The 26,954-nt window shown below is 40.6% G+C and overlaps 1 long non-coding RNA gene across 1 annotated transcript; it reads left to right on the forward strand.

Annotated features, from left to right (window-relative positions):
* The first annotated feature begins 10,333 nt into the window (after positions 1 to 10,333).
* On the forward strand, positions 10,334 to 26,501 carry LOC144587891 (uncharacterized). Its single transcript, XR_013543119.1, has 2 exons — positions 10,334 to 21,343; positions 22,428 to 26,501. It is a non-coding gene; the product is annotated as an uncharacterized LOC144587891 (long non-coding RNA).
* Positions 26,502 to 26,954: the final 453 nt, after the last annotated feature.

Consider the following 26,954-nt stretch of genomic DNA (forward strand, 5'->3'; position numbering starts at 1 on the left):
GGAGGTTTGAAGTGCATGTCATGATCTTCATTAAGAAAGGTGTTTCTGGTTGGTCCTGCCTAATTCCAAGAGGATTATAGGAACATAGGTATTAGACCGGGGGAACCCGAATAAGGCATACACTTAATTTACTCGGTGAAAGCAATAGGACTGAATAGGACTGCATTTTGACCAGATGGTAATCCTGTTGAACTCTTCATTTCACAAAATCATCAGAATTTCCAAAAGAAAGAAACAAGTGATTTGTTTATTTAAAATAAAATCTGCAGCGAAAATCAGTTAAAGGTATGTGCAATAAATTAATGAATCACATTGACTTTGTACCTGAAATTTAAGAGGTTTCACACAAGGTAAATATCTCTGGGGAAGAAATTTTTTAACTGTGGTATTCTCACAACAAAAGATCTGTTCTGGTGTGCAACAGAATGTGGGGCAGTAGAAATGTAAAGGGTACCAACATTGTGACGATCTCAACAGTAGTCGTGTAACAGTCATTAGGAGGTAATTTAAAAAAAACTTGATTTCATTGCTTAGAGTTCTTCCAAAGCAGCAGCCTGTTATCTCATCTCTTCCATATTTCTGATATAAACATAGATCTGTGTCTTCCCTTCCTTTGCTGAAAGCTGATCTATGAGAATGCAGATCTATTAGAATGCAGATGATGATACATTGCCACATTTCAAATTTGCGTGAAATGTCATTTCTGTTTTAGAGCACTAGTTCTCAACCACAGATCCTTCAGACATTCTGGACTTCAAATTCAGTTCCCATGAAGACCATTCAACATGGCCATTTGTCAACGATTCTGGGACTTTAAGTCCATTTGGAGAACCAACCATCGAGAATCACTGTTGTAGACTGGGGAGTGGCTGGGAAGGAGGAGTCAATTTAAACATTTCCTTTGCAAGTTGTGAATGCTGCACCAACATGTGACAGGATCTATCTTTCATATCTATGGTTCAGTGTTCCCAGTAGTTGTAGTTCCAATTAGAATTCCAAATGGTTTCACTTTTCAGTAGTGAAACACTTTCAAAAAATCAATTTGTGTGTCTGCAAAGAGCTGCGGCATTAATTGAAGAGCATCACATCAGTAATCTCATGTTTTTAAAGTTCTGGCTTGCATAATAGGGACAGAAATTGGAAAGGGGTATGAAGTAAATATTTTCTTTATGGTAAATAAACAGGTTTAAGGAATATATAAAGAGCAACATTTCTGCTAAATGCATGCGTGAAATCCAGAAAGCACTTTCTGCACATTAAAAGCAATTAACACCATTTGGGGAATTTTTAATTGCTCTGCAAAGCATCTTGTAAATAATTATTCCCAACCCTGTGGATCCCTTGAACTGACAGTTGTAATTTATGGGCCCTGAAACATGACTCTTTTTATTCAGCATATATCCTTATTACGATAATGACTTAGCACTCTGGTGCCCTTAATGAGTATAAAGAGCCCTGTGCACAGGGGAAAGGAAAAAACTGCAAGATTTTATGAACTTGATCAAACACCATTTTTTCTCTTGTTATAGTTACAAATTGTTGAGCAGCTATACAGCCAATTAAATGATCAAGATCTTGTAGGGAAGTAGTCTGACAATACATTATTATTTTAGTATGGTGCGGCTTAATTCATATATGAAATTGTTTCAAAAGCTTGGAACAAACTAGCTACAAAATAAGTAGATTGCTGTTTTGTGCCATCAAGCGGCCTCCGACGTATGATGACCCTATAAATGAGCGATCTCCAGAATCTCCTGTCCTCAACAGCACTGCTCAACTTTGATAAACTCAAGCTTGTGGATTCCCTGATGAAGTCAATCCATCTCATACTGGGTCTTTTTCTTGTGCTGTTGCCCTCAACTTTTCCGAACATAAATGCTTTTTCCAGCGAATCTTACCTTCTCATGATACACATTAAGCAGGACAGCCTCAGTTTCATCATTTTGACTGCCAGAGATAGTTCAGGGTTGAACTGATCTAGGGTCCACTTGTTTGTCTTTCTTTTAGTCTAGGGTATCCACAAAGTTCTCCTCTAGCACCATATTCCAAACAAAACAATTATTTTTTCATGTCAGCTTTCTTTACTATCCAGCTTTCACACCCGTACATGGTGATCAAAATACAAGAGTGTAGATTATCTTGGCCTTGGTCTCCAGTAACATGTACTGACACTTGATTAACTTTTCTTATCCCTTCATTGCTGCCCTTCTTAGTGTTCTTGTTTCTTGGCTGCATACTCTATTTGCATTGAAGATAGAACCAAAGTATATAAAATCTTTAACAATTTCAATGTTTTCATTCTCAAGTTGTGTAGTTCTTCTGTAGTCATGATTTTTGTCTTCATAACACCTCAGTTGCTGTCCTGCTCTGGTACTTTCTCCTTTCACTTTCCCTAAGAGTTCTTTCAAATAATTGGTATTTTTTGCCAGTAGGATGGTGTCATTTGCATCGCTTATTGATGTTTAAATGTTCCATTTCTTGCTTTATAGTTTCCAGGTTGCCTTGATTCATACTCCTCACATTCCAATTGTGTGTTGTACAGCATCAGATTTTACTTTCATCTCTGTGCACATCAACCACTAGATGCCCTTTTGTCTTTAATCTAGTTATGCCATTAGTGACAGAGCTATTTGTACTTGGCCATTGCTCTTCCCCAGCAATTGTAGAGAGATGTCAATAATTCTTCCTCAGTAGCTGTAAACAGATGGCAATAGCAGGAACAGTAGCAGGAGGTAGATGTAAATAATTCTACAGTAACTAAGTTACAGTTTGATTGTTAACAACTAGAGATACAGTAATTTCATTCCTTCTGCATTGTAACTGCAACTTTTAGGTTATTGTCTTAATCTAAAGTGTGATTCACCTGGGGCATCATCAACCAGCTTCCAAGAGTAATTGAGAAGGAATCCAACCATTTCTGGTATAGCTTCTATAACACATATTGGTTTTATTGCATATATTGGTAACTAATGGATGAAGAAGATAAGTTAAAGAAAAGAAAAGCTCAGAACAACATCCCTTCTGTTGTAAGGACTTTGGATGATGAAAGTGCTCCTGAAGCTGAAGTATCACTTTCACCTGTGCACTTACAGCCCTGAAGGGAAAACCAGGGCAGAGCTGCAGGACTGTGGATATTTTATGAATAGCCAGAAAACAAACAAAAAATTGGAGGCTGCTTCCATTGCTTCAAGGGGAAGAGCCCACTCAAGTTTCCTATTAAGATTATGTGCAAAATCTTATCTCTGGAATACTATGAGTGGGATGGGAAGTCTAACACTGTCCAGTAGCTGCCCTCTGGCTGATATAGAGAGCAGGTGTTAGACAACTCTGCAAGGAGCACATGCTTGAATGGGACTACCTAACCATGCTCTCCTCCATCATTGAATTGTTCGTTGTTTCAGCATGGAGTCTGAAGAGAAGAACGGTCCTACACAGATGTACCCGTATCTTTGGGTGGAGATTACAGGGCCCTTGTGCTGAAACCATGAACAATGGGTTCATGGAGAGGGTGAGGCACTGCTTGGGCTGTATGTTGATGGATATTGTTGTTATGTGTCATCAAGTCAATTTCAACTTATAACAGCTCTAACATGTTTTGACATATGGGAAATGTTTAAGGAGGTTCACCATTGCCACCCCCAGCAAGTTTTCTTGACTCAGCATGGATCTGAATCCTGGTCTCCTAATCCAATGAAATATCTCCTGCACCACACTGACCCTCAGGAACTGAAAAGGGCTAAAGTAAAGGGTGGAATCATCTGACCTTTTATCACTTTTCTCAGTCAATGTCAGATACCCTCTCACTGATGTTTGGTTTCCTCTCAACAATCCTTCCACAGTTTATTTTGACAGGTACCCTTTTGGGGGCAACCAAAAGCCAAGAGCCCACTGGGAAGCTGAATAAGGTATGCAGAACTTTAAAAATGTATTACAAAAAAACCTACAAATCCCAGGAGTCATGGATCATGCTGGCTGGATCCTCATAGTTGTAGTCTGAATGCTCAAATGTGTGACAAAACCTAGTAGCATCGGGAACATCCAGAGCCACCAAAAATCTAAAGCCACAAGCTAAAACCACAAAAACAACCAATAAGGCTGTAATTTCCATTGACTTTTATTGGCAGAATTAGAATACAGTGGGACTTACTTCTGAGCAAACATGGAAAGGATTGCACTGTCAGCAATGTTTGCAAAGCTCCCCTCCTATCCGGAGAGGAGGGTGGCCATTCTTAACCACAAGGTTACAAAGATGTTAAGCTCCAGTCATAGAGCTTTCTAATAAATATTAATAGCTTCTGCACTTCCAAGGAGCATCTGCCTCCAAAGTTATTGTCTCTGACTAAGCCACCTCCTTCCAGGGTAAAGGGGGGAGCAGAAGAGAAAAGCCACTTGGTTTAATTGAATTGAGTTTGTTCCTGTGCCACCCTTCAGCAACACCAGCCAGTCACCATTAAGGAACAATAAGTCTGCCTGACACTGCTTACAGCAAGGTGCCCCAGGCAAAGCTCTCGCCTCACCCCTTCTTTGCCTGTAACAAATTAAATTTGTGCCGTCCGCTCCAAGACAAGTTAGGCACAAGGGGAAGGCCAAATGGACAGTGACAGTGTGATGAATGGAGGCACCAAGCCGAATGACACAGAAAGAGGAGAAAGGAAGGGGAAGCCAACAAGCTTTTCAGCTGCTGGCCTGCATCAGGTGCCAAACTTTTATTTTCCTCATTCTCACTATTTCAGAGAAACAGAGATTGATGACTCTGACTCCTGATATTAACTTTCTGCTTAAATTACTCCATGTTCTCCCCATGGTCTTATGTCAGACATGTCGATTTTTTTGTTCCCAGTTCTCCCAAATATATTGTAGACCTCAGCTGCTTCACTCCTGCTGTACAGAATGGGAACCTATGAAAATAAGGACTACTCTAACATTCAGGCCTTCATATTCTTTTCTGTTTAAGGCTAAAATCCAATTGTCAGTTTCAGATAAAGCAAAATAGGGAATAAAAAGATATTTTCTACTTGGGACTACTAATTGGATTTTGGACCCTTGAGTTATTTTTCTGATTTTGTCAAAAAATGAGAATTGATCCACACATCTATTTTTAACAGAAAAAGCTGCAAGGGAGGTCCACAGTATTGTATTTAAAGGCATAGTAAATGAGAACGCAATGTGAATTTTTTCTTATTGCAAGGGAAGCAGTGGGATTTTTTTTTCTTTTGCCCTTTTTTGCATATTTATATGCATGTTTGTACACATGCGTTCCACCCCCTAGTACAATACAACTGTAGCTATTCACGGTTTCAAAATCTACAAGCGATCAAGGTCTGCGTGTATTCTTGTTCCCCAAAATACAGTTCAAGCTTGGCAACTGTACATATTGCAAAGGCAAGATGCGCTTTGCCTTAGAACAAACCTTGGGAGGAACAAAAATGATAATTCATTCAAGAATTTCAACCCAAATGAAACTATCCCGTCCCTGGTAGTTACCATTCCGTCCGTTCTCCAAAACTTGGCCATGATATATGACAGAGCGATGCATCTTAAGAGTAAGAACCATGCCCCCAAGTGGCTGCAACAGACCCCCACCTTCTAACTCAAGCTGCACCGTTTTTGGGGCAGCATTACCTTTCTGGTAGGCAAGACAGGGCAACCCGTGCTTAATGCGCCCTAGTCCACGCCTAGCATTATAGATGCGGGGAAAGCCACTAGCTTTCTCTACTCGCGCAGCGTCTCTCTCCCCCCCTTCCGCGGAATTTAAAAAGGCAACGCCGTTCGCTCCGCAGAACTGAGCGGGACGGAGGAGATTAATATTGCGGCGGCAGAATTTAGACCCCTCTGTGTTTCAAGGCTGGCCGATGGAGGACGGCATATTAAGCCATTCATCACACTCTGCGCCATTTCCTCTTTAAACAAGGCGGCCCGGCCGGCCGGTCGCCCTTCACCGACGGGCGACGCGGTTCTTTCCATCCTTCACTTGCCGCGGCTCCGAGGTTTTTTTTTAGCGGAGGCAACCGCGCAGTTCCTGCCCAGCCCCCTTGATAAGTTATGAGCCTTTACTTGCTGGCACCCTGGCACATTTTACAAGGAAATTAGAATATTAATATTCCCGCAGAAATGGCCTCTTTTAAAACGTTGCGATGAGGAACGGTCAGGGTGTAATTGTTATTGAGAACAAGGGAGACAGATGAGACTTAGGCCAACATGAAATCTGTGGTGTCCCTTTAATTAATGACGCGGCGCAATTTTAAGGAGATCGTTTAATCCGCAGCTAGAGGCGCAGATCATCAGAAGTACCATGAATGGGGAGCAAGACTGTAAATCGTGCTTGGAAAGCACCGGGGCTTCTTTCCCAGGAAATGGCTTTAGCAGGAACGCCTGTCCCCGAAATTTTGGGGTGAGCCGTCCATGGGTCAATAATAGGATCGTTTAAAGCTAACGTTGGGATGACTTGATTCTAGGGTGGTGCGACTGACGCAAAAGAGGATGAGGCCCCTATGCCTTTAATAGCTGTGTAAGGAAATGCCCTCTTCTGTTTAAGGTAGAGCAGTCCTCTCTCCTTTTGCATCTGGATAGACTGCTTCGCACCCCCACCTGCTCGCTCGCTCGCTTGTCAATTCCATCTGTGTTCAATGTGACTTCTTCCGCTAGTGCATGCGTTTCGAATGGCAGTCTTTTCATCTGAAAGTTCTTTTCAAGTAAGATGTTCCATCACAAAGCCATGTCTTCTTTCAGCCCCACAGAGAGCAGTCCTCCGTGAAGATCAAGGCTGTGCTCAGAGTCATGTGCGCTGAATCAGACTCAAGTAAGTAAGTGTACACAGCATCTCAAAGGGTTATTATTATAATTATTAATAACAGTAATCTTGGACATGCAGAGCAGGAAGGAACTGTATGGATCATGGAGTTCAGCCCTTGTCAAAGAGGCACAGCAGGGAATCAAACTCCCAGCCTTTGGTTCTCCAGTCAGATCCCCAAACCACTGAGATATCCATTACATGAATGAAAAAGAAATTACAATCCTAAACCAGTTTTGCATGAGTTTAGTTGCAATTACAAGGAGTTGCTTCCAAGCATGAATGCATAGTATTTAGGTTTAGTGAGTATGAGCATAAACCAGGTGTATGAAAGTTTTTCTGAAATGACTCAAAATAAAAACTAGGCCTTGCATATGTAGTATGACTTACAATGAATAGTGTGATTTATATAGGATCTGACTTTTAACTGTTAATATTTTGAGAGCTTTTAATGCTTGGCTAGAATCATATTGGGATTTCCAATGTGGTGTAGTGGATAGGGTGACAGACTAGGAATCTGGAGAACAAGGTTCAAATCCCCACTTGGCCATATAAACTCACTAGGGGAGTGGAACTGGTAAAACTACTTTTTAAATATCTTACTTACCTTAAAAGCTGTATTAAGGTCACTATAAGGCGGTAACAACTTGATAGTCCAGAACACATATAGAATCATATTAGGTTCACCTAGATTTTGTGTAAGTTGTCATGGCTATTTGCACATAAGTGATGAGGTACTGGGGACTGTCTTCCTTGCATAGCGGATTACACTTGTGCAAGGGAGATGCACCGGCACTTCATCCGTTAGCTGCAATATGCAGATAAGTTATGCAGACTTTAGGTGAAGAGCTATAGGGTTTTGGCTCCATGAACATTTATAATATAATAAACAGGTGTAATCCCATACCTTTTTTCTGGTCTAGAAAGAAGCCCCACTGTGTTTCATGCGGCTTCTCTGCAGACATGTCTTCAAGGTGATACAGATAATTTTATCTTTGATGCCCCTGGGAACTTTGGAGAGTTACTGTCTGCAAACTTTTCTTTCCTCACCTCGTTCAATTATTAGAAATAATTTTGCCTGTTTCTGCAGAAAAGTGAATCCATGAACACAAATCACTGTCTGAAGAACTCTAGCAACAGCATCGCCATGGCTATAACCAACAAAATACTGTATTGTTTATACTCACTACACAACCTACGCTGACCAGAAAATTAGCCACATTTCCTTTCCTTTTCTTTTGGCTCTTGTTTTTTTTTTAATTTCCCTTCAAGTTATGCTTATGGATACACTAAAAATAAAACAACACTTTGCTGTAATTACAGGACCCTAAATGAGCTGAGTTTCGATCAGAGCAACTGCTAAATGCCCACCTGGCGTTTCTCCTATCAATTGCTAACTGTGTCTTTGGGGAGAAAATGTTCCAGTAGGATTTGACAGGAAGCAAGATCCGCACTGTCAGCCTGATTGAAAGGTTCCTACAAGGTCTAAGGATATCCCAAGAGTGGTCTCTCCAGGGGTGGGTGGGGGGAATGAGATCCGGACTCTGGAATACATTGGGTATGCATGATGGAGCAGAGAAGCCACTGTCTTCCTGCTTCCACCCTTTCTCCTTCAACAGCTGGACAAGGTGCAGGAGATCTGAATGAAATACCAAGAAGAACCCAAAGAAAGTGCAAACAAAACTGGTCTTAAGGGCACATAAACCTATTTTTGCATGCAGATAAGACTAGATGAATACCTCATAATGTAGGACAATACAGTATGAGGAAATCTGTCTTCAGGATATCTGATTATTCCTCTCTGTTACATAAAACTGCCCAGGTGCTAGGCTTCTTTCCACTGCTGAATTAAAAAAACTGCCTTCTTTCTCATAAAGCTTTCTTCTCAACCTCATTTACTTGGAGGAAGTCCTATTAAACTTAACCAGTCTCGCGTCTGAATACATGCGTTTCGGATTGCCGTGAAGAGGCAAAAATGCTTTATTTATTCTCTCTCTCACTATATATATAGACTGGGAGGTGGATATTTCCAGGATCTGGAAATATTGCCAGCTATTCTTTACGAGTTTTGTAAATAACCTGCTTTTTAAAAAGCTGGGAAAAGCACACGAATAAACCCCTCTGGAAATGAAAGTAGACAGTTCCAGCCACCCAGAGTACAGTAGTCGATTGACTAGATGGGCGGGGTATAAATGCAATAAATAAAATAAAATAAATGTTTAGGTTAAATATGAAGGCAAAGAGATAATCTCCTACCCGGGATTATTAGGTCTTCGCAGGTTAAAACGAAACAGGAAGGGCCCCTAAAGAGCTTCTCTGAACACCGAGAATCTCAGAGACACCTCAGCGCACGTCCCCCCCCCCCCGGCCTCGGCCCTTTTTCTTTTCCTTCTCGGTCGCCTTTCTACCCGAAGTAGGACTCGCGGCGGCTTAAAATATAGTTTAAAACAATAGACCACACTATACATGCAGTGTCTCACTTATTCTTAATCTGCAGAAGTATTAGGAGAATTCATAGGATAACTTAGATGTAACTGCTCCTGGAGGCGAGTGTTTTGCACTAGACTTATACCGATGCGTTCTTGAGTCACTCGTTTTCCTTATATCTCTTGCAACGTATCTTCTATTTTATTACCGCTAGCAGTCGTTTTTCACGCCTATGCGTAATGGATAATTTCTTACCCTGTCTTTTTTTCTTTGTAGGAAGAATTAGAGAAGCCTGAACTGGAAGTCGCCTTTTCCATGGCTCAACTAATAATTTTGCAAATTAAATATAGAATAATCAACTAAGGATACATATACAGATCTAAAAAGTTCAGTAACACCGTAGCCCTAAAGTTTAATTCCCCCCCACCCCTTTTCCGGCCTTCATCTTCATCGTGAAAGCCATATATGTGTAATGTTACTTCAGTTTTACTAGAGTTCCCAGAATCCCATGTGGTGGCTGTGGATGGCCATACTTGTTGTGGGATTCTGGGGAAAGCAGTTTTTTTAAAAAGTTAACTTCTCTGTCTCTGCTTAAAACACACATAAAAGCTCTGCCTTTCTATTTATATTGGAGAGGACACAGCTACCAGTCCCGGAGTGGAATCCGTGCGCTCATCCACGCGTGTTCAAAGATCTCTCTGGGCAATTCATACGTAACAACAAAAACAAGAGCAAGCTAAAAATGCATTCGGAACAGGCATGCATCGAAGAGGCCAAGGTGGGGAGGATATTGTCTCGGGGTGGGCAACTACGAGGGCAGGAAGTGCGCCGGCGTGCTGGAGCCGAGGTGGCAGCAAGAAAGGTATTGAGGAGAGGCTCTGATAGGTTCGGCTGGCATGTGTGGAAAGTCGTACGCACATTACAGACGTCCGACAAGGAAGCCCCCATATTTTGACATTCCCAATTCCATATCGCCCTAGTAGTTTTGTCAGATTAACCCGCAAAGGCACAAAAATGCGCGCAAGCTTTCGAGGTCGTAGATCTCTTTGCAGGCGCGATGTTACGGTAACGGGAGGGAGGGAGCTTGAGGTGAAAACAGCTCAGCCTGGATGTTGTTTCACGATCTAGCGGCGGGAGAAGGTTTGCGGTGCCGTTTGGGTTCATCAGGTTTCGCTTTGAACAGTCGCCAGGCTTGTTGGGAACAGGGAAAACGTCCAAAGGGCAGTGAACTGGGATTCGCGCTTTTGGCAATGCGCCTCTCGTGAGCACGCAGAACCATTTCTAGAAAGGCGTTGCCGCTTCAGTAGGTCGGCACTCGCCTTGTGGCCAGCAGGGCTACCCTGGGTGTTTTGCATGGCTTCGAGGACAATTTGTTTTTAAAACGGCTCTCTTGCCAAAACCAGCATGGGAGCTTGTGATTAACCTCAGAGAATCATTGGAGGAAGGCTCCTTTGCCAAACATTGAGGAATGTCAGTACTGTATTTCAACAGGTGCAGGATCAGTAGCCTCTTACACCTGCTAAAATTTCCCTCTTCTGTGCAACTATTACAGGTGCAAAAGCCCGCTTCTCCTTGGCATCTGGCCACCATAGGCTCGGGATGCCTTTTACTAGCCTTCCCGCCCTCCTAACATTTTCTCTCGAGGTTACGCTCATACTCCAGTAAGTACACATATTTGTGGGAAATGCTTTTCTTTTCTTTTTAACACTGTACAAGGCAGAAGCGCTCATGCTGTTTACCAAACAGCCTCAAGGCGTTCCAGACAGTGTTTTAACTTTCCAGTATCAGTAACTGGAATGGAGTAATGAGATACATCCATTCATTCTTTCCTTCTGTTTTGTTGTTGTTTTTAAGTGTTTCTCTCTCCTGCTGTAGATCTCAGGACAGGAACATGTCGTTCAGAAAATCAAGCCCATCTCCAAAGTTCAAAACGCAGCAGGATGGAAATTCAACTGGACAAAAATGAAGAGAGTCAAAATGTATCTGCGTACTGACGGGAGTAATACAGAAAGGCCTAGTTCCATCCTGTCCTTTTCCTGGCTTTGGAGAAGGGGGCCCATCTGACGTAGAAACTAGTGGATTTTGAGCCAGGGGATGAGAATGGATTCAAGCATCCCATCCACTTTTACACCAAGGAGCATGATATCTTTCGCTGAAATCTTTTAAAGCAGCCCTATTGAACCAGGGAACACACAGAGGAGCTGACTCACCAAATCTCCACTGATTCAGTGATCCTACTCTAGTTGTGACTTACTAATGGCTTTCAGCCACTGAGTTAGATCTACCTCCTTCATGCTCACGCTAGGTCCACTGAAGTCAATAGGATTTCAGTTGTGTCTAAACTTCAAGATAATGCATCTACTCCAAGTATGTGCATGTCTAGATCCTATTCACTACTGCATGCTGACAAATATTCAGGCATTCTTGGAAGAAACTGGCAGTTTGGATCTGTTTCAATTAGAGTTTAAGACAGGTCATGGAACTGAAACAGCACTGGTTGCCCTGCAAGACAGTTGTCTAACAGAGGCAGCCTCCTAACTCTGCCAGTCTTCCTAGATCTTTCTGCAGCCTTTAATGTCATTGACCATGATATCCTTGGGACAGCTATCAAATTTAGGGATTGGGGGCTTCATTCTTCAGTGGTTCCAGTTCTTTCTTGACGGCTGATCCCAGATGGCACAGTTTAGGGATGCCATCTCCACCTCCATGGACCTCTGTTATGGGGACCATCTTCCCAATGCTTTCTAACATCTACATTGGAAAAAAATCATATGGGGATTGGGGGTTCACTGTCAACCAGTATGCTAATGGCATTCAGCTCTATCTCTCCTTTTATTCAAATGCAGGTAAGGCTGTACTGGTCTTTGAGTATTACCTAATTTTGATAATGAAACGGATGAGGGCCAATAGGAGATCCTATGTTAGGAGGATCATTGGATCAGTTAGAGAGAAATTTATATGGCCTCAGTAGGGTTACATTCCCCCTGAAGGATCTGATCCACAGCTTGGGGATACTCTTGGACCCAGCAGTCTCTATGGAGGCTCAAATATCTGCCATGGCAAAGAGTTCTTTCTATTGACTTTGGCTGATTGCCCAATTGCACCCTTCTCTGGATATGAAATGCTTTGCAACAGCCATTCATGGTAACCTCAAAAATTACTGTAATGCTCTCTATGTAGGGCTGCCTTTTCATACAGTACGGAAACTTCAGCTGGTCCTGAATGTGGTGACCAGACTGATTACTGGGACTATATCCCCAGTCTTGGTGTGCCTTAATTTGCTCCCTGTCAGTTGCAGTGCTCAATTCCAGGTGCTGGATATGAGCTATAAAGCCTAATGCTTTAGGATCTCAATACTTTTCAGAATGACTTTCCCAGAAGTCAGCTTTCCCTCCAACCCACTCTTCTCAATCATGTTGTTAAAGAGACTACAGCAAGGGAAGACAAATGGGTGAATACAAAGAATTGTGTCCCCTCCTTTTTTGGCATCTAGTCCCTGGAACAAAATGCCAACAGGTATATGTCAGGCTTCTTCCCCCCTTCTCTTTTGGAGGTTGATAAAGAGGGAATTATTTAAAGCTGCCTTTAATAACTGGATCTCCCAGATGCTGTGATTTTTAAAATAAATCTAGATTTATATGATTACTTATATTCATTATTTAATTATTGTCATTGCTTTATTCTTTTTAAATGTATTTTTTGTTATTATGGGGTTCTGAGGATATTAAGTTTTAATCTTGTCATTGCCCGAAGTAGTGCTTTCACTACTTAGGACAATATACAAATTGAATGAATGAATGAACAAACGAACGAACAAACAGATGAATAAAATATTTTTCTGTTACCAAAAACTGGTTGTTCTTGCAAGATCCAATGGTGAACCCAGCAAACAAAATAGGAGCATGCTAAATTAAACATGGTGAGAATGACCCAGGATGCCAACCTTTTAACTGAGAATTTTATGCAGAGAATTAGATGGAAACTCCATGAAAGGAGAATGTACCCATGGTACAATAATAATAATTGCATGCAGTCAAGTCAGTCATGACTTATAGTGACCCGATCCAGAGTTTTCTAGCTAGAGAATACTCAGAAAAGGTTTACCATGTCCTTCTTCTGGTGACATCCTGGGACAGTTTGGGTTAAATTTCACCAGATATTAAAAGCGATACTATGTAGAACCCCTTTATCCAAGGCTGGTACTCTACATATCAGCCCCACCCAGCCCACTTAAAGCCAGGGAACTCCTGGAGTCATTGGCAACCCTACTTAGATTCCCCCTTTAAGCAAGACCTTCTAATCTGTTAAACATCTCTCTCTACAGGATTTAGGATGACTTGAAATTGGACCCCTTTCAGACTCCTAGACCTCATCCCGCCTGTCCAACAGGCCTTTCTATTGACTCATTAGCCTCCTTGTTTGTTTTCTTTGCCTTTGCACCAACCCATCCTGATCCATGTAGGAGACGGATGACCTTCCCCCCTCCCATCTTTGCTTGTTTTCTGAGTCAGGCAACCCCATGTTTTGTCAACGGAACTGTGCTCCCAAACAGCAACTTAGGAGATCAAAGGAATGGCTGAATCCAGGGTGGTGTTACTTCTTCTACTGTCAAGGTAGCATTTTCCTAATTACCCAGCAAATCAAAGCCTGTTGTTTTAATTATTGCACACTTACAGCTGGATCATACAATTCTCACTGGTGAATCTTTTAATTTTTATGGAGGTTAATTAGCACACAAAACAATTGGTGTACACTGAAGGGGTGAACTTAAAATTCAAAATTAACTTCTGGAGATCAGAGGTAATAAGAAGAACATCTTAGCACACATATAAGACTGTCTCGAAACCTCCTGTGAATGTATAGCAATCCGCTCAACAAAGAGGATGGTATCAGTAGAAAAAAGGGCCAGCTAGGACACTGAATGAGACTTGTCCATAAAAGCTCACATTAAAATACAGTAGTTTTTCTTTAAGATGCCACAATGTGTTTGTTTCTTTAATTTTAATTTTGTTTTTGGTCTGGATAAGCACCGGTTGCAAATGACTCTAGTACTCCCAACAACACGTGGTAGAGCATCTCCCCTTCTGATGTATTCTAGAAGAGAAAAGGATAACTTTTGTTGTATGTTGGATATATTTTTAATGTGGTATATATATTTATGGGGACCTATGGTCCCAAGCATCAATTCAAGAATGACTATGTAGTCAGTCTTCATCCCTGTGTGAAATGGATGTATTCTACATCACAGTTTGGACCAGGAGTGAGGAATCAGACTTTCATGCACTCCTGTTGCCATCGTTCATCATCACTGCTCAAAGCTCGCAAGTTGATATAAAGGGGAGCCCAATAGAATTTGAGAAAACCACAAGTTCTGCAGCTGTGTCTTAGAGATTCAGTTTGAACTCTGAGAGTTCAGTTTTTCCTATAAATCAATAAGCCTTCAAAAGGAACACTGTCATTTTAAGATATAGCAGAACCCAGGCTCCTGTCCTGTCGCTACAGCACTGCTTGATCCCAGGGCAAATGCAAGTAATAAAGACAAATTGAGCAAAGGTAAATAGTCACTGAGAAGGATATGGGTTTTTTTGTTTGTTTGTTTGTTTGTTTTTATATTAAGATGGAGGATTAAATTGCCTTGGTCTCTTACATGGAATACTGTATTGTGGATTCTCCAAACTCCAAAAGTTTAGAGTTTATAGCCAGAGTGTTCAGAGGCATACTCTGCTAGAGTATAACCACCTAGTCACTGCTACTGCAGCCTGGGTGTCTTCTGAGGCTCCTATAAAATCCTGCCTAATGCAATTTTGTTTCAGGATTTTTACTGCTCCATGGAGATGAGTTGTGACACTTCCGTTTCCCCTTTCATAAATATTGCATCTACCAAATGCAATTACCAAAGGCGAAGCAGTGCTGAATGTTTGCTAAATAAGATTATGTGATAATGTTAATGTGTTTTATGTGTGTGTTCTGACACTAGACAAACTCCCTATTAATAACAGCTCAATGAGATACTTAGGTTTTGCAGGCTGTGATAGGAGGCTGGAGATTTCATGGTGGCTGTTAAATACCTAAAGAGGAAAAAGAGGCTGCCCATTAAACCATCACCAGAGTTCTATGGCTTCAAATAGTACTACTTCAGAGGTACACGGTGAGGTACAGCTTGCAGCTTTAAAAAGCAACGGCACAGATTGAGTGAGAAGAAAATAAATAGCATCCTTACATGCTGATCATGATGATTACACTAAATTCCTTTTTTTAAATTAATCTTTTGGACTATAACTTCCAAAACACTGCAGCTACCATTCTCTATTTATGAACTGTATCTACTCATGTTTCTGCAGTAGTTATATGTTGGGAGCAGTGTATTGACGGGGAGTAATAAAATGGATAATGTGAACTGATAGGAAGATATACAGCTGCGTAATACTGAGGCTGAGGACAACAGGACAAATCATTTCACAAACTCAGCTGAAGAACTGAAGAGCAAAGCAATGCACTGGAATGAGCAACCCCAGAATCACATCCTATTGTAAGGCTAGCATCACAGTCCAATATAGCTAGGTGTGATAAAGCCCATTGATTGTGCTTGTGTTGCATAAATAAGGATATGTTCAGAATCCTACTGACAATTGATGTGAAATCAAGTCACACCCAACCTTAAAAAGGTTTTCAAGATATGTGTGATTCAAGCAGTGATTTTAACATTGCCAGACCCGCGTCAGTTTCCATGATCAGGTTGGGATTTGAATACTGGATTCTTGAATCCTAGTCTGTTGTTCTATCCACTATAACACACTGACAATTTACACATGCATTAAGTGAACCCATGTTAGTCACAGTGACAAATTGCTACTAATTTGATGAGCCACTGCTTGCATTTCCGGTTGAGCAACAGGCACCTAATGGCACCCATTAATTTGCAGAAATGTATTACTATGACTTACATGGCTTAATTTAGGCACACATAAAAGGCCAATTGGATTCTGGGTAGTGTCAGTTTGAGATATTTTGCTGCCTCACTGAAGTCACTACTAAAGCCTGGGCAACTTATTCTGGTATCTGAGGCAGAGAATCCCCATGGTGTTTCTCCCCATTCCGTGACTGTTACAACCCACCAATGACAAAACAACTATTTGTTGCCTGTTCATGGCACCCAGATCCTTTACGTGAAGTAGCTGATTCATTCCTCCTAATACTAGGGCCAACTCTGCTCTTAGACAAGAAATGAATTTGCAGACAAAAGGTGAATTCATTCTTAAATGAGTGACCCAATGCTGCAGTAAAGATCACCATAGCTGATTCCCACCTTAGCTATGGGCTAATCTGTACTCTATAGCATTGCTACAGAGTACAGATTTTGCATTTCTCTTCATTCTCTGCTGTAAGCATTTTTGTCGTCCTTTTTATGCTCTTTCCTCATAGAAGAAGATTGATTATTCTTTTCTTGCTCTGATAAAAATTAAGTCATATTGAAAATTGCGCTGTGTATGTTGGTTTCCATGCATTTTCCTTACCAGGAAAGGGCAAGGGTGTCATTCTTTTTAAAATATAGCTTTGGAGAGAGAGAAAAGGCTGGCTTGTAAAATTTGCTGTGCAAAAGATAGACAGACAGACAGAAAGACAGATAGACAGACAGACTGGACTTATATCCCGCCCATCTAAGTGATTATAACATTTTTATTCAAACAAGCCTTTCTCTGCTTTATCTTGCTCAACCCCGCTGTTTTTCCTTTTCCTATTTTTATTTTAAAGTTTAGTGATATTATTTTTATTTGTTTAATATTGTATTGATTAATTTATACTTTGCCCTGTTATTGTATTGTTTTGTTTTATACTCTGTTCTGTTATACTATGTAAAGCGCCCGGAGTGACCTGGGTTATCAGATGGACGGTATGAAATCAAATAAATAAATAAAATAGAATAAATCGTGAGAAGCTACTACTTTGGGCAGCTACAAGGAAAGTAACATAAATGTACAACCTGAATTAAAACAAAACATACAGACAAAACCCACACTAAAGCCACCTGTCTAACAACCATCCCTATATCTCAAGATAGCAAAGGAAGAACAACTGAATCAAACATTAGACAGTAAACCAAACCCCAAAATAATGTCGCTTGCGTACATGTGAAGGAAATGGAATTTTCAGTTAAGCCAATATTATACGTAATTGATATTATGTACATCTTTATCTGTGTTTTCCTAGCATATGTCTTACCATACAGTCCTCAGAACTAAGTCTCACAAAGCTGACCAGGACTCCCTAATAAGACTAGCAGTTGTCTTAGAAAACAACAACAATACTGATCCCTTTGGAGTGCTGAGTACCACAGCATGTAAGCTTTACTAGTACGGGCTTGCAGATGGCCTGAACAACAGTGCATCTGAAAGTTATGCAAATAACAGTCTAATTTCTGGACCAAAAAAAAACTTCTTGCACCCCCGTGGATTACACATACAAAACCAGAGTAAATGCATCCCTCCCAGCTCAGAGCCAGTCATTTTGCATTTGATCTTTGACCCTGAAGGCAGAAGGTCATCTGTTGATTTACTTTGGTCCTAATGTCTCCTGTTCATCCATGTCCATTTCAGCATTTAGCTATATAGGAAACAATTTTCTTCTCTGCCAAAATCACTTCACATTCAAAACAGGGCAACTGGCTGACACCTGATCCTTCTCTGCTATTAAGCAGCAGCTGCCTCTCAAAACAGCAGTATGCTCTTAAAGCTGTACTAGAAAGATATAAAAAGCCTCTTTGGACAAGTTTCTGCTGCAAGTTAGGCACATGTTAAAATAATCCCATATTGCAGCATTTTTATTTGTCCATGAACCAGAATATCTTCTTTATAGAGCCATGCAACAGCCAGAAGATTTCGTTTATTTTATGAATGTGAAACCTCTGAATATCTTATTAACCTCGGAGGAAAGGGGAAATTATGAGTACAGTACTTGTGGTAAAGCTGAAAGATATCATTTTTGGCCTACATGTTCCAAAATCCCCTGGCCACATGGCCAGATGGATCTGAATTAAGGCCTTAGCTACAATGTTGGTTCTATGTGAAAATTTAGATAAAGAGCAATGAGTTCATTACTCTCTTCTTCAGTCTTTCCTTTTTCACATGAGATTAATACCACATCTATATTTGGTGTCTTGCACAGATACATCTTTCATACTCAAGAGAAACTCACAACACTTCCTAACAAGATTTGCACTCACAGTCATGCATCCTTCTTTTTAAAAAAAAATAAACCGAAAGTGTGTATTACTGTTTGAAGAGGCTTCTAAAAAGCCTCCTAGTCTTTGCTTTATTGTTTTAAAATGTCATAGCCCCCTAAGCAGAAAATATCTGCAGTTGATGAAAGAGAGGAAACTTCTGCCGACAGCTTCAAGACATATTGCTCTCTCTCTTTCTCTCTCTCTCTCTCTCCACGTCTCATCCCCCTCCCTATCTTCTCCCACCTTCCCTTCATTGTTTGTTCAGGCATTCAAAAGCTAAAAACATATACAGAGAACAATATGGTTAGCCAGGAAATAAGTGCCTTGTCTCTAACTTTAGATTGCCCTTGTACAAAGGAGAATGAAATCCTAGTCGAGGAGATATCCCCTGGGTGGTAGTGTGACTGACTAGTTAGCCAGTGTTATTGTTGGCAACAATGGATGGTGCATGAATGCAAGATACATGTTGCCAATGGTTTATAGAGGCAAAACACAGACTGAAGCCTTGGAAAGGCTCTGCTAAATAATTGCAAATATCCTAGCACTCTTGCAGTTGGTTGATCAACAGGATACAGCACCATAACAATGGCCTTGGCTTTATTACTGACTACTTGCACACAGTGACTCCTATGCTGATGTCTGCTGTTGGTTACAATGACCTGCAGCACTGTTTGTCATGATAGGAGACAGGATGCTATTCTATTGGGCTCTGCCAGCTGTTGTGAGACTAGGCAGCACCTCCGTTAAAGGACTGTTTTTGTATGATTCTCTGATGTACAAAAACTGCTGCCTTCACAAGTGGATTCACCTAAAACCATACTTCCAGTATTTTGTCACATTGTGCCAACAACTTGCAGCATGACAAATGCTCCATCCAAACCTTCATGCAGTGGTGTGGGAGCTACTTCTCTGTTGTGTGACCTCCACAAACAATTACACTGTATGTGTGATGCTTTCCTTCCTTTTCATTACATCCTATTTCCAAGTGAATGTGCAAAATCTGTGTTAAAATCATTCGATTTCCATAGTGGCTGCATACTTCCTTTTATCTGTCCCAAAATCTCTTAGCCTTCAGCTCCAATGGATAATCCCAGGGTCTTATCTGATGTGGGGAGGGGGAGGGATTTTCCTATTGCTTTCTCACATGATGTATAATTATACAAACCTCCCTCATGATTCACTCTTATCCACCTTTTTTCTACGCTAAAACAGCCCAAACATTGCAGTGACTGGGACTGTGCACAATATATCAAACAGGGTCATGCCATAGTCTTGTATAAAGGCATTATCATATTAGCAGTTTTACTTTCAGTTCCTTTTAAAATGATCCCAGACATGGAATTTGGATTTTTCACAATGAACATACTCTGTGTAGGTCAACATTTTCATTAAGCTATCAACCCTAATGGCAAGACTTTTTCCTAATCAGCCATACCAGCTCTTTCTATCAAACTATATTAAACCTAAAAAACAAACTATGCATAAGAGATAGTGTACTATCAGAAGAGGGGGTTCCTTAGATGGTGAAAATATTGGATGATCACTAAAGAAAGTTTTAAGAGCTCTTTGCCTTGAAGTAACCTGTAATAGTTCAGTACACTGCTGTTCAAATCTCCATTTTATGATGACATCTCATATTTCTAGAAGTATAATTCTGATATCCCATTAATCATTTTAACATTTATTTACATGAAAATTAAAACTATGACAGATTTATTAGGGAATTTTGAGTCAGCAAAGGTTGTCCATCACCTGATGCATAAGGAGAAAACACCTTGACAAGCACACTGTTTTCTGCAGGGATAAAACTGCAAGTGAGAATGAGCATGAACTGGAGATGGGACGAGAAACAAGTGGGAAGAGATATAGTGTTTGTCGCAATTAAATTTTGAGCTGCATTGCAGTGTGGCATTAACCCTAAGTGATATATCTCACTTATTAAACACATTGATGGAGTTCTTAATATTATGTCATTATCATTTTACAGAGATGCAATGATATTCACTGCTATAAAGCAGGATTTGAGTTTTTGTGTGTTTTGAATAAACCCTTTACCTTGAATCCAGGTTTGTTTGTTTTTGTGTCATTTTTTTTCTTTTTATTACTTCTGGTGACAGTTAGCAACATGGTTTAGAAAGCCAGGCAAAGTGATGCATTTACACATTTTTATGTACACGTTTGTCTATAGTAGCTCTGCGCCATTCCTCTGAAGAAGTGATTTATAATCAACAAAAGCTTGTACCAAATGAAATTAGTTAAAATTGTCTTTAAAGGTGCCACAAGATTCTCTTGGTTTTGCTGCAACAGATGAACATGGTTTCCTCCTGGAAAGACAGCAGATCTATTTGCCAGGTATATTTCTAGTATGAAAAAAATTAGGCTTTGCTGAAGCTCAGACAAAAGTTCTCAGAAGATAATTGTGTAGAGTTTTAGGAAGCCATTTTCACTGCATCCCTTGGCTTTGACAAAATTAAAAATCAGCTTGGGAAAAAACGCCAGGTCTTCTAGAGAGGTATTTCTTGCTCCCTTGCGGCAAATTGTCAAGAGAAACTTTGGAACTTGTTTGCAGGCCCTGACTTCCTTGTCCAGGGGATCCTCAAATTCTTTTATCACTCCCTCAGGCCAGACGAGCCACGGCACCAGGCAGTCTGAGCTTGACATGTACCTCAGAGGCCTGGAAGGTGTTTGTTTTGGTGTGTGTTTCAGCTTAATTGAGGCTCAAAAGAAAACAAATCTTGTCTGTGGGATGAGAAAGACCCAGCAGTGATGGAAGCATCCCTGAAGGACAGTGTGCAGAGAGAGGCTGTCCAGAAATGCAAAGCTGGCTGGCCTTAGAGGGGGAAGAGCTCCTCAGCTTGCTTGCCCATGGCATCCTGCAATTGTCCTTCTGATAGAGGATCCAAGAAGTAAGCCCCATTCATCAGTATTGAATTTTAATCAACTAGTTCAAGACTTAAGAGAAGAAATATGAAAGTGAACTGAGGAGCAAAAATTTGAATAATGAGCTAGTTGTTACGAATTGAACATCATCTTTTTGTTCTAAAAAGTTGGGATGTTTTTCCAACAAGCAGGGAGAGGGGCACCTGGATAATCAACCTGGTAATGATCTGTTCTGAGGCATCACATAACTCACATGCCTAAAACTGCTGATGCCTCTCTTACTGCTACTGTCCTGCATCTGTTTCAGTGAAGGACAAGATTTGCATTTACACAATTATTCAATGGCAGTGGTGACTTGTATGTGTAAATGTGTCACTGAAGACCATGCACACACAGTAAATGTGTGAAATTAATGACTGTTAATCACTTTGGGTGCATTGGGTTGGATCCTAGACAGGTTAGTCATTAGTCCCATGCAAATCAGTAGTACAAAGGTTAGGCATGACAACTCATCCCACTGAAATCAATGGGACTAAAATGTCAGTTACTCCATCTGGATCCAACCCAATCCTTTTCAAACAAGTCAGTGCACACATTCAACCACTGTGAGTGTATGTGAATTTGCAGCATCAAATAAACAGCATTCTAAAGAGTACTAGCCATACAGTATTTGTAGAGTTTTCCTAGACATTAGCTAATGGTCCTCTTTCCATGAATATCTCTGAAATTTAGGCAGCTGTATGGGAGAATGACCAACTGAGACATTTGATTCCCTATGAGCATGGGTCTTTATGGGGAAACCATAGTGTGCACCTCAAATCCCAAATGTATTTATTAGTTTAATGTATGCAGACAATATGCACTGTTTTGTGATAGCAGGTAATATGCATGTGAGTTTAGCTTACACAGTTATGCAGGTTTGTCCCATTTCTTCCAAAAGTTCTAGAGATACTTTTGCCCGTGATGTTAGATATATTCAGTTGCTGACACCCCAGGATCAGTACAGGACATTCATCATCTCACTCCTCAACTTACCTAGATTTGAAATTTCAGAATAAGCCACAAAATATGTCAAAATTTTCTATTCTGTGCAACTGTCTTCTAAAATAGGTCTCAGGGACCAGTTGAGTCTCAGAGGATGGCTATATTTTCCTGTGTCTCTAAGAAGGGAGCTGAATCTCAGACAAGTGGTACTAGAGGAGAAGAATATTTGATTTTGCTGTGCCTAGCAGCTTAAGCATCTGGACACCCATCTCCAATCAATTCCCGGCTGGCACCAAGGCTCACTGTCTATTGCAGTTGTATAAGTCAGTGCTTCAAAACACAGAAACAACGGTATATGCTATTTGGAGCAAAACATGGAGAGAAGCATCAGCACCCTGACTTTGATACTGTACTGGTGCTGACCTGGCAACATTGGCAAACAGCATGAGTAAAAATCTCGCTGTGGACCGGCTGTGAGTCTCCTTTCACAGGTTCTCACCATAGCGTGTCATGTTCTCAGCCAGGTTTTACACAGATGCTTTCTTGCCGAGTTAATGTCTGCCTAGATTCTTTTTGTGGCTGTTTCCAGAACCAGTTGGCCCAGAAGGACTTTCAGTCCATCCCCCAAACTTACCTGCCATATTCCAGTGAAATCAGAAGGATCTAACCCCTAGTTCCAGTTTTTGGTCTTGGCATTTGAGGGAATGGGATGCTACGTACATTATAAGATATACATAGTGGCAACCCTAAGATGGTAGTGGTGGGGAAGCAGTGCATACATTCGTGAGACAGACAAGGAATAAAAAGTAGAGAAAGATAGAAGTTGTATGTATTCCAGATCAGGATCTGAATTTTGATTTCTCTTATGTTAGGAGGTAGAGAACAAATTTCCATTTCGAATGAAGAGGGATCTTGGAACAGCTGCAAAGTCATATTTCACATGTGCCTTTTTAATGGATATGGCCCACTTCCCATTACAGTGATAAAGCTAGATACAACATTTTGTCAAGTTCAATAATATTGTCCCTGAACATCCTGTGTTGTATCTGGCAGAATCTTAAAATAGACTGAAAGAGCCTTTTTTTGTCAGGGAACAAACTGAACTTTGTACCATGGTGACATTTTCAGGCACAAATATTTGACATTATTTTGCCATCATAAGGTCACCAATAAGAAGGTCTTACTGATATATTCTGATATCACAGCCCTTATCGGGACTTTGTCAACTTTACATGACCTGCCAGGAAAGAAGTCCCCATGTTCTAAAATTCTTGGCTTCATCTTTGAAAAAAAAAAATTAGTGGACTACAGTTCCCAGAATTCCCCAAGCAAGAGGCAAGAGCATGGAACCTCTTTCAGCCAAAGGTATGGCTTCAACTTCAAGGAAGAACTCAGGGGCTGCACTGCAGTGGAAAGCCAACCCAGTGGGGAAAGGGTAATAGTATGTTTTACATCAGATCTCTTATTGTTGATAACTGTGCCTTAGAAAAGGCATTTCAACCCTATTGAATGGGGTAGGGAACTAATACAAAACTGTGAAAGCAATACACCATAATGTAGTGGCAGAGCCTGAGATTCCCCCTTCCTGCCATAGAATGCAACAGTAGAATCTACAAAGAGAATATATGGCAATGTGGTGGTGAGACATGCTTGATCAGAATTTGCATTGCATTGTATGTCATTTTTCTCTCCCTAGGGGACCCAAGGCAGCTCACAGCAATTAAAGCTATAAAATAACCAACAGTTTTAAAATACCAAAGAAATCATATTAAAAATAATTAAATATTTATAACTACTAAATACTTAATAATTATGTGCCATCAAACTAATTCTGACTTATGGCAACCCTATTCATGGGTTTCTACACAGAAGTGATTTGCCCTTCTCTTCTAAAGATGCAATAATCTTTAAATAAAGCATTCCTGAGTTCTCCCTGCCCAAGTATTGCTTAAAAGCCTGCCTGAAAAGCATCTAGGGTTCTAGAACAACCTATTGTTGTGTGCAGATTATTTTGGACTACAGTTCCCAGAATTCTCAAGATCGCTCTGCTGCTTGGAGAATTCTGAGAATTGTAGTCACAAATTACAAATCTCCACACTTTTACCCATTACTTTCTCCATGTTTATCAGTCACCTCATACATCAACTAATACAGCAGTTCTTAACCTTTTCATTACCATGGACCTCTTTTAAATATCTTTTGTTGCCATGGACCACCAAGACTTAACTCAAGATTTAAAACCCTAGAGTGCATCAAATAATTATTTAATATTTCTCATGAAGGGTCTCATCAACACATATTCCTTGCTATAATGGTGATACTTTTTAAGATGACTAGAAGATTCATTTTGCTTTAAACAGGATACACCCTCATGAACAGCATCAGTTCTTTTATGTATCAAATTCAGCTATTCTGAGGTTCAGCCAAAACGTATTGTTATGAAATTCACTGTGATAATATCAAAAAGTCACTTTACCCAACAATAACAAAACAATTTTATTAGCAGAAATCAAAGAAGAAACACGATCACGAAGTCCTTCCAAACACCCACTCACACTGACATTGACTGACTCCAACTCTCTCTTCTCATGGTTTCTGATTGTCTGCACAGTAGCAAGAAATGTCACGTGCTGTCTCTCAGCTACTCAGCATAATTCACTTGCATGTTCTCACTATGTGCAGAAATATCAAATAGTTATTTGCTATCAGACAGTTATTTTCATAACTAATTTTTACTTTTGCTTGTTTCTAATGGAGGCAGTAGGTGAGAAAAGCCAAGTTTTGCACAAAGAAGCAAGGGAAATTAAGATTTTGTTCAACATTTCCTTTTCATTCATTCATTCATTCATTCATTCATTCATTCATTCATTCATTCATTCATTCAATTTTAACTGCAAAAGACCATAACATTTCTTTGAGCCTTAGCAACTCCCCCCATGAAGACATTGCAGCCCTCTGCAGACCACAGGTAAAGAACTTATGAACTAATACAATAAAACATTTGCGTGACTTACATTTTTCAAGTGTACGTGTGTTGTTTCACAATTGTACACACACACACACAAATGCAAATGTTGTGTTTGCTTGCATATTAAAACAAACAAACAAACCTGCACCCCAATCATGAGCGCAGTGTAAGGGTAGGCAAAGTGCAACCTATAGGTCAATTCAGTGTCCCCAGGGCCTCTCCCAGGTACCCTTGAACCTCCTAAACGCTGAAAGAAGGAAGTATCTCCCCCAAATGGAAAAAGAAGCAGCATGGGTACATGAATTGCATTTAAATCCAGTCAGTTGTTTCTAGTATTTCTTTCTTAATAAGCCTCCCCCCCCAAAAAAAAAACATAGACATGGTCAAAAATATGTTTAAATGGCAACCTTATTTCCCAGGCTTCTGGGGAGGTGATTTTTTCTTTATGAGAGCATTTTTCCCCCTCCAAGGCCTGAAGGTAGATGTAGCCTTCCAAAATGTGGGGGAGATAAAAAAATGCTTCTGGACCTTAAGAAGCTGCCATCCGCTGTTCTAGTATATCTCTGGTACTGTGGGAAATGCCTTGAGAAGGAAGGGTCCTGAATATGTACACAGAGTGGAACATCGCACAGGCAGAATGGAGCAGCTCCATTCACTCCCTTTGCTCATTCTCTCTAATGCCATGAATTATTTATGTACAAGACAAAGGAGACAATAAATCGGCTGCTATGATTAACATGAGTTATTCTATGAGCTAGGAAGATCTATTGCCACAGGGCTGCAGCTGATAAATGCAACTCTGCTTGCACTGCACAGAGAAGCCTGCTGGAAAAAATTACATATGCGTTGATCCACTCTTGCTCAGGAAGAGTTTACAACACAGTCTGGAAGGGCAACCCAAACAGAAAAGTCTTTCAGCCATCACAGCAGGAGATTCCAGGTGAATTCTTATTATCTTCATTGAGTCCCACGTTCCATTGTTAGGAAAATCTGGACTATATTTGCAAATGTATAGCTGTAAAAGTATATCTGTAAAGTAAATTCTCCACAATGAAAATAAATACATGTGTGAGATTTTGATTCTTATAAACAAGGCCAATGATCTAACAGCTGGCCGTTTACAGTTTTGCCTTTTAATTAGCATACAGGATTTGTGTAATAATCTAAAGACAAATGGAGATAATTAGACATATGGAGCAACTTCCATATATGTCAAACTCACCTTTTCCCATTACACCTTTTTCCAAAACACGGCCATCAGATTATTAACTGGGGTGAAAAGATAGCAACATATTTCCCCCACTTTGGCAGCCTTACACTGGTTACCCATTAGCTTCCGCATTAATTTCAAGGTACTAATTCTTAAATATAAAGCCCTAAACTGTGTACGGCCTCAATACCTGGCAGAGTGCCTTTCACCACCTAGCTGTACTCGGGTCACTCGATCAAGCCAGACCAGAAGGTTGTGAGGCTTAACCCCGAGAGAGGCCTGGAAGGAGAGAACAAGACACTGGGCCTTCTCAGCGGTGGCCTCTCACCTTCGGAACACCTTAGCCCCTGAGATTTGACAAGCACCTTCACCGGGAATTTTTAAAAACAAGTTGAAGACTTGGTTCTTCCGGCAGGCCTCCCCCCCCCCCCCCAAATTACATAGCTTCTTTATCCCATCTTGGATCCTGTTTTCT

Source organism: Pogona vitticeps, chromosome 3, assembly GCF_051106095.1.
Source record: "Pogona vitticeps strain Pit_001003342236 chromosome 3, PviZW2.1, whole genome shotgun sequence".
Lineage (NCBI taxonomy): Eukaryota > Metazoa > Chordata > Lepidosauria > Squamata > Agamidae > Pogona > Pogona vitticeps.